The 13,156-nt window shown below is 34.9% G+C and overlaps 1 long non-coding RNA gene across 2 annotated transcripts; it reads left to right on the top strand.

Annotated features, from left to right (window-relative positions):
* The first annotated feature begins 6,174 nt into the window (after positions 1-6,174).
* LOC139465813 (uncharacterized) lies at positions 6,175-11,377 on the top strand. Of its 2 annotated transcripts, none has more exons than XR_011653176.1 (6): positions 6,175-6,206; positions 6,402-6,431; positions 7,235-7,255; positions 8,342-8,359; positions 9,588-9,614; positions 10,809-11,040. It is a non-coding gene; the product is annotated as an uncharacterized lncRNA (long non-coding RNA). The 2 variants fall into 2 exon arrangements; XR_011653175.1 differs by lacking the exon at positions 10,809-11,040 and adding an exon at positions 11,359-11,377 and having other exon boundaries at positions 6,177-6,206.
* The last annotated feature ends 1,779 nt before the right edge of the window (positions 11,378-13,156 follow it).

Raw genomic sequence — 13,156 nt, 5'->3', positions numbered from 1 at the left:
CTTTATTAATAAATTAAGCAAGTATTCCATAATTGTGATGCCATGGTATGAGGTAACATCCTTGGCATTTCATTGTGCGCATGTTACACACGACAATCTTTTGCGATCATCGTGAAATGATGCATGGACGATAATGTATCAGTTCTTACCACCTCTTGCATGAAACCAGAACCTTGTCGAACTAATACTCTAGATTCCCATTGCTGCATGTATATAGTATTATATATAAAGTTGAACTTGCTGCAACCATGCGTCCCACAATTTCGCATGAAACCAGAACCTTGTTGAACTCCAAATCAAGGTTCTTTTGCTGCATGCCGAACATTTTTTAGTTGTAAATATGAACATTAAGAGTATCAAGATTCGTCCCCTGTCATAATATACTGACACAGGGGGAAAACCTCTTGTTTTATTACAGTAGGTTTTACTTAGAGAACGCGAGAGAGAACTCAACGTTAATTCCCATTTCAACTCACATCCCTTCTTATTTATATACAATCAAAATAGGGATTACTTTAACATGTTTCGACAACTAAATTTGAATACATGACACTTTTTGGTATTGATAAAAACTTCTTTATTCTCTGTAACGACGTTTCTTCTTGCCACTTCACCAGATTAATACTGAGTAAGCGTTTGAGTTAACACATATATATATATACATACATACAAAATTTAGTTTATATCGAAATATTTTCAAGAAAATAACAAAACAGAAAATATTAACTCTATAAATGTCATTTATTTTCCCTTGTCATTGTGGAACTAACTTTAAAAGGAAGCCAACAGTTTGTGTACTGGCCAAACACTTACGATAAAGGGAGACAATTTGCGGGGAGGTAACTCTTGTATGACAATAGTTCCGTCAAATTGTTATGTTCACTGCAGTGAAATATCAAGTGGTATGTTCATTGCAATGAAAATATCACTTTTCTCAAACTGAGTCTTCCTCACTGAAGTATATAATACTAAACGCGGAACCCAAGGGTATTAAAGGGAGAGAAGAGAATTAAGTACAATGAAGGTGTAGTAATTGGGCTGTGTGTGATGACAAAGAGCTGACTGTGGTGACAGCATAACAATAAGACAAACATGATGTCCATTTGCGGTTAATGATATGGTTAAACCACAGTAGAGTATACGCTGGGTACGAAGATGCTGGCTTTAGTCTTTAGATTACAAAAAGTGTCATGTATTCATGTTCATCTATCTTCTAAATGCCAATAAAAGAACCACATGGTTGGGTATTCTGATTAAATACAAATGGCTACTTAAGTTGTGGACATGGTTTATGCTGTTTGGAGATATGCGTCAGTTGAAACACACTTTTTTAGTTCTGGGAACATTCTATTATGATATGACTATTTCAAATAATTACGCTTATTATTTTCAGCTGGAGCTCAGCGTAGTAAGACTGCTTCTGGAAATCGAAAAGGTATATTTTCTCTTCCTACGAATAATTCAGAAATTCTTGTTAAAATGTTGTTTGATCAGGGCTACAGCATTCAAGGCCTTAGTAAAGCTTTCGAAAAGTTTTAAGGTAGACAAGTGGAGGCCATTTCCAATTTGACGCATCATTGACCAAACTTGTGTCCGATGCAATTCCCTTCTTCAACTTGTACCACGTGTTCCCGTGTTTGCTGACTTGCCTTTACGTGTGTTTGTGACAGGTGCCAATGGCGTGGTAGGAAACGCCCACCTTTCGGCGAACACCTGATTTCATCACTATTTGATAGTGATTAATGAACACATTCTTTTTACTATCTACTAGTATTACAGTCGGAATCGTACAATGACCTTTGCTTTCTGGCAATATTTCTGATGGTCATTAAAATAGTTTGATTACTATTCTTGAGTTATTAGTGTTTAGCTCAACTGAGACCCGCCTTTTTTCGTACATCCCTTCACGTTTACACACATTCTAAGAATTAAAGGGGGCACGGGTGGCCCAGTCGACTAGGGCGCCGCGATTCGCTGTGCAGAGTTGCGTCCCTTGGGGACGCCAGAACCCTATGATTGTGAGTTCGAATCCCGGTTCTGCATCACTTCGGGCTTTCCTCCCACATCAAGCTGACACGCAGTGATATAACTGGAATACTGTTAAAAGCGGCATTAAACCCAACTCACTCACTGTAAGAATAGATCTGAAACTGTGTATCAGTTCTGTCTCAAATCATTGCTATGAAAGCATCGTTATCTAGACTATTACTCCCGATCACCCGAACCAGCCCCTACCATCCCTTCGGGGATTCCGGGTTAGAATAAGACCACCTATGCTGGTCGTAAGCAGCGGTTTGAAAGGATCGCATGGTCAGTGAACGGTTATCGTTGACTGCCTGTCATCGTACTCCGACCGCAAATGACGTTGTGCATATTATCATTCACTGAATTGTCATGTCCAGATTCGATTAATTCCAGGCCGTCGTTACGTAGATGGAATATTGCTGAGTGCGGCGTCATACAACAAACAAACGACAAATAACAAAATGCTCGGCAATTTCAGCATCTCTTCTCAGCATGTGTAACCTATCTGATTAGGCGTATGTACTCCAGCCCCCCACAGAAGCACATGTAGCACATGTGGTGTCACCTTAGGACAATGACTCGTAAAAGGCCTCTTTTCACCCAGCAGGGAATGGGTACCCGGTAGGATGAGATGGTAATGTGACTGTTAACCTTCTAGCGCCTCACAGGCAGCTTGGGTTGTGTACCCCTCAAGGGAGCTAAGAATGAATATCGTGTACACACTGATCCACTGACCAGGGTGACAATGTCTAAGTATTTCGAGCATGCTTATGCATGGAGTACAGCGCCATATAGATGGACTATTATTACGATTATATACAGAAAATTCAAACAAAATACACCAAAGAGGGGTTGGTTTTCGTCAAAGTGTTATGTTCAATGCAGAGAAAATAGCACTTTTCTCAACTTCTCTTCCGCACTGAAGTATACACTAAAACACATTATTTCAAAGCATCGTATGGAAGATAGATCGAATTCGACGGCGGTCCGTTTAACCAATATTTAATGTGACAGACACATCAGACCAAGTGAGCAGTAAGACTGATGACGTCACATGTTACCGTTGTGTTATATATAAATGCGCCACTGCCATTATGCGAATAGACCAAATATGCATCTAATCGATGCTAAAATTGTGCGATTTTATGATTTGTAAGAAACAGTTTACTGCTCTCGTAAACAATGTATCTAACAACTCGTTGTTTATAAACGTATCAAACTCACATTCACTCGTCAGCTGCGTTTTGAAACAACTCGTAAGAAAAACGGTTTCCGACAGACACCCGTATCGTAATCTCTATATACCCGTAAGGGATATGAGAAGAAAACAATATATTCATCCTTTGAATGTTGGTGGAGAGGTTATATACTGAAACTTAGGTTTTATGAGACATTTTATGAGACGGCTGTCGCTTGTCCTTTAGATAGGAGGGATATAACAAGCATTAACATACATGGAAGAAACTAGTGTGAATACATGCTTTGGTAGAACAGTTCCATCTATCTGCTTGATATTCCCATCCAAACACTTTTACATCTGTTCGACTTATAACTATATCCAGACACCTATCGGTGAAAACAACTCTTCGCCAAAGCCGATGATACCTGAATTGCTTCTTCACGTTTTCTTCATTCTTCTGAATTGCTGAAAAACTCGAACATGAACTGCATTGCAACAATGTTGGTTTGCTAGCGGTGGCTGACATAGCTGTGTGGCGTCCTCGGCCGCCATGACTACTGTTGACAGATATGAAAGGGAGACGACTCCATAAACCATTTTACTCGGTAATACCACTAAAATATGTTCATAAACAACTGTTTCCCTACGGCATTCCTTACTGATAAGTGTTCGTTCTGTCCGTGTGTTTCAGACAATACAGGTCAAAACAGAGGAAAACGAAAAGGAGGGAGAAAGAAACGAAACCGCAAACGTACCAAGGCTACGGGAAAACGAAACAAAACAGGGAGAAGGGGCCCGAGCAGTAAGCGTGGAGGAAAAAGAGGCAAGAATCGGCGTAAGCGCAAGAAGATCGGAAAACGGAGAGGCAGGGGTAAAAGGCGAGGAGGCAGAAGACGTAAAAGCCGCAAGAATCGGCGTAAGCGCCAGAAGGAAAGAAAACGTCGAAGGAAATTAGGTAGCCGTGGAGGGTTATAGGTGTGGTTGGGGGTGTGGGGTGGGGGTGGAAAGCCCCCATATATTTCACTGATTCACGAACTCATAGTTGACAGTTTTTGTGTTACAGGCACATTGAGTATAAATGTCTTGACACAAATTTAAAAGAAAGCAAAATTAGTAATTCCAGACTGCATCAAATAAAAAATTGTAAGTCCTTTACGAAAGTAGGCCCATCACAAATGTATGTTCTTATTCATCATGTTGTGATTGCTCAGAAACACATAACTCTGAACCACCCTATGTTTCTTAAAAGAGTTAAGGTATATAGATGTTTAATTGGGCTGTAAATAACCTATTACCTTTCTAAGATATTTGTTCATTTGAAGAAACTGAAAAAGATTGAAAGTCTGCCTAGCGATTTTTGGATTGTACACAAGTTCTGGTGAAATGCCTCTCCACCACCAATAGAGATGCACATCCGTTTGAAAGGGCAAGAAGATGAGGTGTAAGATTCGTTTTACCCCAGTACGCATTAAAATGGATGGTTAATAGGTGTTTGTTTTATGTGTGTGACTGAGTGGGTGAGTGAGTATGGCTTAAGCCACTGTTAGCAATATTTCAGCAATATCAAGGCGATGGACACCAGAAATGTTGTTTGTGTGTACACACTTAGGACACTTAGGTCATTTAGTCTATATCCGTCATAATAGTTTTGTTTTAAAATTTTCAATAACTTTAATGATCTCTGTTGGTTTTGCATTCAGACCAGCATAATTAATTTCTCAATCTCGAAAACACACTGAAGCGACATGTTCCAAATGTAGATGAATAAGACTGATGTGTCCGTAAACCAAATCTTAAAAGATATTCCATACCCATAATTTCTGTCATTAAGCAAACAAATATTCAAAAATGATAACACAAAGTAAGAAATCACTTATTCAAAGATCGGAATATTCAAATGTTTAATTAAAAAATCACATATCCCTTGATTAATATATTAACTAAGTATTCAAAAATTTGGATGTCATGGAATGAGATCACATCATTTTCCTACGATAATGCACATATTACACACACCAAAATTGCGATCATTTTGAAATGATGAGACACGCGCATGAACGATAATTTCAGACCTATATCCCAATTTCTCGTTTTATCGCATTCAGAAGAACACTAATGCTTTGTTTGCAATGTTTTCTCTTTTCAGACGCAGAGATAGATATATATTACATTGGGTTTTCAGTTAAAATGCATATAATTACGTAGAATCACTTTGTTACATTTACACACCTGGACTCATGAATGTATAGATTCATCCCTAACGAAATAGTCAGTCGTGACAGACACCGATAAGCTGCATCATCAGGTATATTCGTAACATTCACGTAGACGTCTATGTCCTTGGCGCGCTTAACATGCTGAACCAACCAACACATTTGTACCTCAACATAAAGGCAGCTTGACACGCGACGTCATGTGCACCTATGTCCAAATTAAGCGTCACTGCTTGTTAAATGAATATATCATACATACACGCGCCGTTTTCTTATGACTATAGTGTACAATTAATAGTCGGATTTGTTATGAAATGTCTAGAATGTTTCTTCAGAACATGAATTTATTAGATTCCAAAAGTATTCCTCGTCTGTCGATAAAATCGATGTGAGCAGTATGTACAGCAGTATTGTACACTGAATATTCTAATATACCGCAATGACTCCTTCTTCTGACAACCATTTAATTCAACAACGGCGTGAACGTTTGACTTATGTCAAAGAATGTGCACTGTGAAGGTACGAGTTTGTATACATTACATTATATCTATACATTCAAATGTGTTAACCATTCATAGATCTTGCTATACATCACTTGCATTCTTATAGCTATAATCTGAACTATGACCATAAATATATATAAATGTAAATGTAATGGAATAACGCCAATTCTGTGAAATAGTATATATATTATTTTCCTCTATCAGTTTCTAGTTTATAATAGGCTTTAATAATCATATTTCAAATATACTAATGTGTGTATCTTTACCTTTTTGCAGTTTCACGAAGTAAGTATATTTCGAATCTTTTTGTATAATTTTAAGAATATATAAGCTTTAATTTGTAAATGCAAACATTGTGTTTAAGATTTATCACATAACTGAAATGTATAATATCTTTGAAAAAAAGAAGTCAAATCTTCAAATGCGTTATTAATATTTATAGATAAAAGAATTATAATTTTGGCATTAATTTTCTTGTAGGAAGAACGCCGAAATCTTCCGGTGTACAAGGTAAGTTATTTGGCAATTCTACTCAGTAAAACCTACGTATCGTTTCGGCTGAGCATTTGATAATTTCATTGTATATATTATTATGCGTTTCTTGTTTTTTTAAGGATATAAAATATGTCTAGGTATCATCTCTTGTTTATTAGACCCATTATTGTTATATATTGAAGAAAACACGTCAGAGATCATGAATATATCTGGGGATATTTGTTTGTAGTTTGTAATTCCATTCCGTTATTGCATGCATTGTCCTCTAACTTATTTTATTAGGCTTTTATTACGTTATGACTTTTACAAATCCACAAACAGGGCTCTTCAGAATATCAAGAGAATGTAATAGCCAGTGGCTCATACTTTTAGTTTTCTTACTGTCGGTCGTACCCATCTTTTGCTTATCAAATAAGGTTACATAGTGTTATACACTAATCAGTCAGAGAAGGGTTTATCAAATCCTTTTTGGACACAAACCAAGACATCAAGGAACCAAGACGCTGAAATGCAAAACAATTATCGGTCATGTTTGCAGTGTGTCAGTGCATGTTCTCGCCCTTGACATCGATTTTAGAAAGATAGCCGCAAACAGGGCGAGAGTTTTTACGCTCACTACTGAACTTATTGAGATGAAAATTAAATGTGACTTCTAGAAATAGTAGCATTATGCAGCGCTCCTAATTAGTTTTAAGTTCTTACTTTGGTGTTCTCTTACAGATTTTTCTGGATGCAGTGTATCAACAACTGAGTTTTATGTGTCATATTTTGCATATAGGTGGTGATGCAGCTTACTTGATCCTTTTCTATTTTTACAGATTCTAAACAGACCTCTTCACGTAAGAATATGTAGAATGAATTAATCTTAAACACACGTAATTGGTGCCTTTATACATAACATAGTGTAACACGATTACCTGATAATCCTTGTAAAACGTGTATAAAGAGGTGTGTCAGTATAACTTCCTGCTTTTAGTGGTATGGCTTCCCAGTTACCCAAGTTAAGGCAATAACGCTTGTCATGTTTAAGCTAATTTTATTGTTTTTGTTGTTTGTTTTTTTTATAAACAAAATCCTTAAAACAAAGCAATCAAATGTATAAACATACCTTTAAGGACAAGTTCAACCGACGATGACAATAACTTGACCACTTCATTTTATTCATACTTTTTCGCTGTGGTGACGTCTTGTAATGTACGTGCCGATAGGCTATCGCACTTTTGTTAGGTATTGCAGAGGTTTTGATGCTTTTATATATTTCCAGAAGGTCATTGTGTTTGCAAAAAAATATCTGTATTAGCTGATTTCTGTTTCGAGTGATATAAGAATTCATGTTTTGGTAACACCTTTGCCTGGATGTAATTCATTGACAAACACATGATAAGAAGACTGTAAAAACGTCACTGAGTCCCATGATATAAATTATTTGAAAGAACAAAGCATCAATATGTCACAACATTTTACTCTCCTCAGAATTTCGTAGTTTCCATCCTGATTCAAGTAAATGCGTTGTTGTATTATAATAATCATGATTATGTATCAATATCTCGACCTTTTCCGTAATAGTGGCGTAAATAAAAAGTAGTATTACTGGTAGATATTTGTGAAGTTTCAAATGTGTTAAAACACTTGCTTGTTCTTTCTATGATTAAATAATGTTGATATTAACTTCTTTCCCTTGTTTTAGCAGTTGTGGTAGTCAGTGATGTCATGTCTTATCTTATCTCTCATAATTCTTATTATGTATTGGAAAGAATCGTCACACGAAACAATATAAAAGAATAACATGCAGAACAGATAAAATTTGATGTCATCTTATCATTGATGAAACATAATTATGGTCATATCAATACATGCTCAGAATGAGTATCAAAATGTAAATATTTTAAACTAAAATTTCTAACAGTTGCTTCTTAACATTACAGGTCGACGTTCCTATTCCAGTAAGTGTGAAAAGGGGATCTATAAATTCTTTGTTTCAAACGTCAAAGGATATCTACATTAATGAAGAACAAATATTTAGGAAACCACTATTCCATTGTACATAGTGTAAAGTAAAGAACATTAACTGTGTAACATGTTAATGAAGGGAATATTGCGTTAAAACACTTTTTGTCATTTCTGTAGTATATATCTAAATATCTTTCACACAATTAGGTATAATTTATGGCCTGATTATTGTTGCATTAGCCGGTGAGTAATGTTCTATGATATTACCATACAAGACGGCGATCATATGTCACTAGCACAAAACATGAGAACCAAACAATAAGCGACATTATTATTGACCTTCTTGTTTCAAGAGACAAAGGATAAAATCTTACAAATAACACTTTAAACGATTAATTGCAGAAAGCATAGATACTCCCATTGTCAATTTGGCCTAATACGCATCCTCTTTCATAAGAATATAAACTTCAAACGTTCCTACAAACATATGAATCACCACCAAAATAATGTATACATGAAAGGAGCTGTGTCATCTACAGTTGAATTATGTTCATTACTATGAAGATTATCACATTTACCGAATAAACATGAATTATGCTCTTGGAAATCTGGGGCGGGCAGTCAGCCTAGTGGTTAAAGCGTTCCCTCGTCACGCCAAAAACCCGGGTTCGATTCCCGACATGGGTACATTGTGTGAAGCCCATTTCTGGTGTCCCCCGCCATGATATTGCTGGAATATTGCTAAAAGCGGTGTAAAACAATACTCACTCACTCACTCACTCTTGGAAATCTGATTTGACCAAAGATAAACAAACGTTGATCAAACGTTATTAAAACGTATCATTTATCGCCTGATTATTGTCGCATTAGATGATTAAAATAATATTTTATTATTTTACAAGACGGCGATCATATGTTTCTAGCACTAAGTGTGAGAACCAAACAATAAGAGATATTATTGACCTTGTTGTTTCAAGAGATAAAAGATGAAATCTTTTCAAATAACACATAAAACCATCAATTTCATAAAACATAAATACTCCCATTCTTAGCTTGGTCTAATATACATCCTATATTATTGGAATCCAAATTTCAAACCTTCAACTAACATATGAATCAGAGCCAAATAATATATACATGAAAGGAGCTGTGTCATCTATAGTTAAATTATGGTCAGTACTATGAAGATTATCCCATTTACCACTTCAAATTTTATTACAGGACGGCGATCATATGTTTCCTCTTCACGTAAGTGTGAAAACAGAATATATGAATTCTTTGTTTCAAGACTAAAAGAAATGTCGTCCTCAATACAAGACAATATGTAGGAAAACCAGTATTCCATTTTTGACAGTGTAAAGAAAAGGGGCATTAACTGTAGAACATAACTAATAATGGTAAAGCATCGTTTGCACTTGTCACTCTTGTCATTTTCATAATATCGTATATAACAGTGACAACATCTTTTCGGGTAGACATAAAGAACCAATATTTAGGAAACCACTAATCCATTATTGAAAGTGTAAAGTAAACAACATTAACTGCGCAATATAGCTTAAGATAATGAAGGGAATGTTGCATTAAAAATGCTTTTGTCATTTCATTAAGATTGTAAGATATTGCTGGGCAAACAAGAAATATACTCTTGAAAGTTTGATTTGACCCAAAAATAACACTGGTTATCAAAACGTATTTAGGCTAAATCAGTCGCCGAGTCACTACAAACTTAAGATCCAAAACATAGCTACGACACCCGTGCGAAATACGTACCCATCGAATAACCATTTCTTGTTTGTCCAGTTTTACCTACCATCAAACATGGGTGTATAGTTTCTTTTTCCCGAGAGTGTATGCATAAATAAAGTTTAATGTAATATATATTCAACACTAAATTGATCTTTTGACAATGCAAACTTCTCATATCCATACATGCATAGAATATATATTGTTGTAAGATTAATCTATTTCCCACTTGTATCGTGTTAATCACGAATGGTTTTTATTCAATAGAAGATGAAAAAGAACACAAATATCTAAAAATCCTTCATACAATTAGGTATTATTTATGGCCTGATTATTGTTGCATTAGGTCATGATTAATGTTCTATTTTATTACTTTACAAGACGGTGATCATATGTTTCTAGCACTACGTGTAAGAACCAAACAATAAGAGATATTATTGACCTTGTTGTTTCAAGAGATAAAAGATAAAAAAAAACAAATAACACTTAAAACCATCAATTTCATAAAACATAAATACTCCCATTCTTAGCTTGGTCTAATATACATCCTATATTATTGGAATCCAAATTTCAAACCTTCAACTAACATATGGATCACTGCCAAATAATATATACGTGAAAGGAGCTGTGTCATCTATAGTTAAATTATGGTCAGTACTATGAAGATTATCCCATTAACCACTTCAAATTTTATTACAGGACGGCGATCATATGTTTCCTCTTCACGTAAGTGTGAAAACAGAATATATGAATTCTTTGTTTCAAGACTAAAAGAAATGTCGTCCTCAATACAAGACAATATGTAGGAAAACCAGTATTCCATTTTTGATAGTGTAAAGAAAAGGGGCATTAACTGTAGAACATAACTAATAATGGTAAAGCATCGTTTGCACTTGTCACTCTTGTCATTTTCATAATATCGTATATAACAGTGACAACATCTTTTCGAGTAGCCATCTAGAAATTAGTCAAACATGATTTATATGTAACACTAATTGCAATCTTTTAATATCGATACATCATCAGAATGAAGATTATAATACATTTAAACTATTTTCCATTTGTCTCTTATAGGCTAAGAATTGGTTTCATTTTAGTGGATGATGAATTTAGGAAACCAGTATCCGAAACATTCTCCCTATTTGAATACAGCCTAACATGAAACCAGGAAAGGAACTGTTTAACGTTTAGTTGAATTATGGCCAGTATCCTGAAGGTTTAACAGTTGTTTCTTAACATTGCATTACAGGTCGACGATCCAGCTCCAGTGAGTGTTAAAAGAGGGTGTATATATTTTGGTTTGAAGTGTCAAAGGATATTTGCTTAAATAAAGAACCAATATTTAGGAAACCACTAATCCATTATTGAAAGTGTAAAGTAAACAACATTAACGGCGCAATATAGCTTAAAATAATGAAGGGAATGTTGCATTAAAAATGCTTTTGTCATTTCATTAAGATTGTAAGATATTGCTGGGCAAACAAGAAATATACTCTTGAAAGTTTGATTTGACCCAAAAATAACACTGGTTATCAAAACGTATTTAGGCTAAATCAGTCGCCGAATCACTACAAACTTAAGATCCAAAACATAGCTACGACACCCGTGCGAAATACGTACCCATCGAATAACCATTTCTTGTTTGTCCAGTTTTACCTACCATCAAACATGGGTGTATAGTTTCTTTTTCCCGAGAGTGTATGCATAAATAAAGTTTAATGTAATATATATTCAACACTAAATTGATCTTTTGACAATGCAAAATTCTCATATCCATACATGCATAGAATATATATTGTTGTAAGATTAATCTATTTCCCACTTGTATCGTGTTAATCACGAATGGTTTTTATTCAATAGAAGATGAAAAAGAACACAAATATCTAAAAATCCTTCATACAATTAGGTATCATTTATGGCCTGATTATTGTTGCATTAGATCATGATTAATGTTCTATTTTATTACTTTACAAGACGGTGGTCATATGTTTCTAGCACTAAGTGTAAGAACCAAACAATAAGAGATATTATTGACCTTGTTGTTTCAAGAGATAAAAGATAAAAAAAATCAAATAACACTTAAAACCATCAATTTCATAAAACATAAATACTCCCATTCTTAGCTTGGTCTAATATACATCCTATATTATTGGAATCCAAATTTCAAACCTTCAACTAACATATGGATCACTGCCAAATAATATATACGTGAAAGGAGCTGTGTCATCTATAGTTAAATTATGGTCAGTACTATGAAGATTATCCCATTTACCACTTCAAATTTTATTACAGGACGGCGATCATATGTTTCCTCTTCACGTAAGTGTGAAAACAGAATATATGAATTCTTTGTTTCAAGACTAAAAGAAATGTCGTCCTCAATACAGGACAATATGTAGGAAAACCAGTATTCCATTTTTGATAGTGTAAAGAAAAGGGGCATTAACTGTAGAACATAACTAATAATGGTAAAGCATCGTTTGCACTTGTCACTCTTGTCATTTTCATAATATCGTATATAACAGTGACAACATCTTTTCGGGTAGCCATCTAGAAATTAGTCAAACATGATTTATATGTAACACTAATTGCAATCTTTTAATATCGATACATCATCAGAATGAAGATTATAATACATTTAAACTATTTTCCATTTGTCTCTTATAGGCTAAGAATTGGTTTCATTTTAGTGGATGATGAATTTAGGAAACCAGTATCAGAAACATTCTCCCTATTTGAATACAGCCTAACATAAAACCAGGAAAGGAACTGTTTAACGTTTAGTTGAATTATGGCCAGTATCCTGAAGGTTTAACAGTTGTTTCTTAACATTGCATTACAGGTCGACGATCCAGCTCCAGTGAGTGTTAAAAGAGGGTGTATATATTTTGGTTTGAAGTGTCAAAGGATATTTGCTTAAATAAAGAACCAATATTTAGGAAACCACTAATCCATTATTGAAAGTGTAAAGTAAACAACATTAACTGCGCAATATAGCTTAAGATAATGAAGGGAATGTTGCATTAAAAATGCTTTTGTCATTTCAT

This window comes from Haliotis cracherodii, unplaced genomic scaffold (genome assembly GCF_022045235.1).
Source record: "Haliotis cracherodii isolate W230 unplaced genomic scaffold, xgHalCrac1.p SCAF_18, whole genome shotgun sequence".
In the NCBI taxonomy this organism is placed as follows: domain Eukaryota; kingdom Metazoa; phylum Mollusca; class Gastropoda; order Lepetellida; family Haliotidae; genus Haliotis; species Haliotis cracherodii.
Note: the sequence above shows the minus strand (reverse complement) of the source record. Positions and strands in the feature narration are given on the sequence as shown.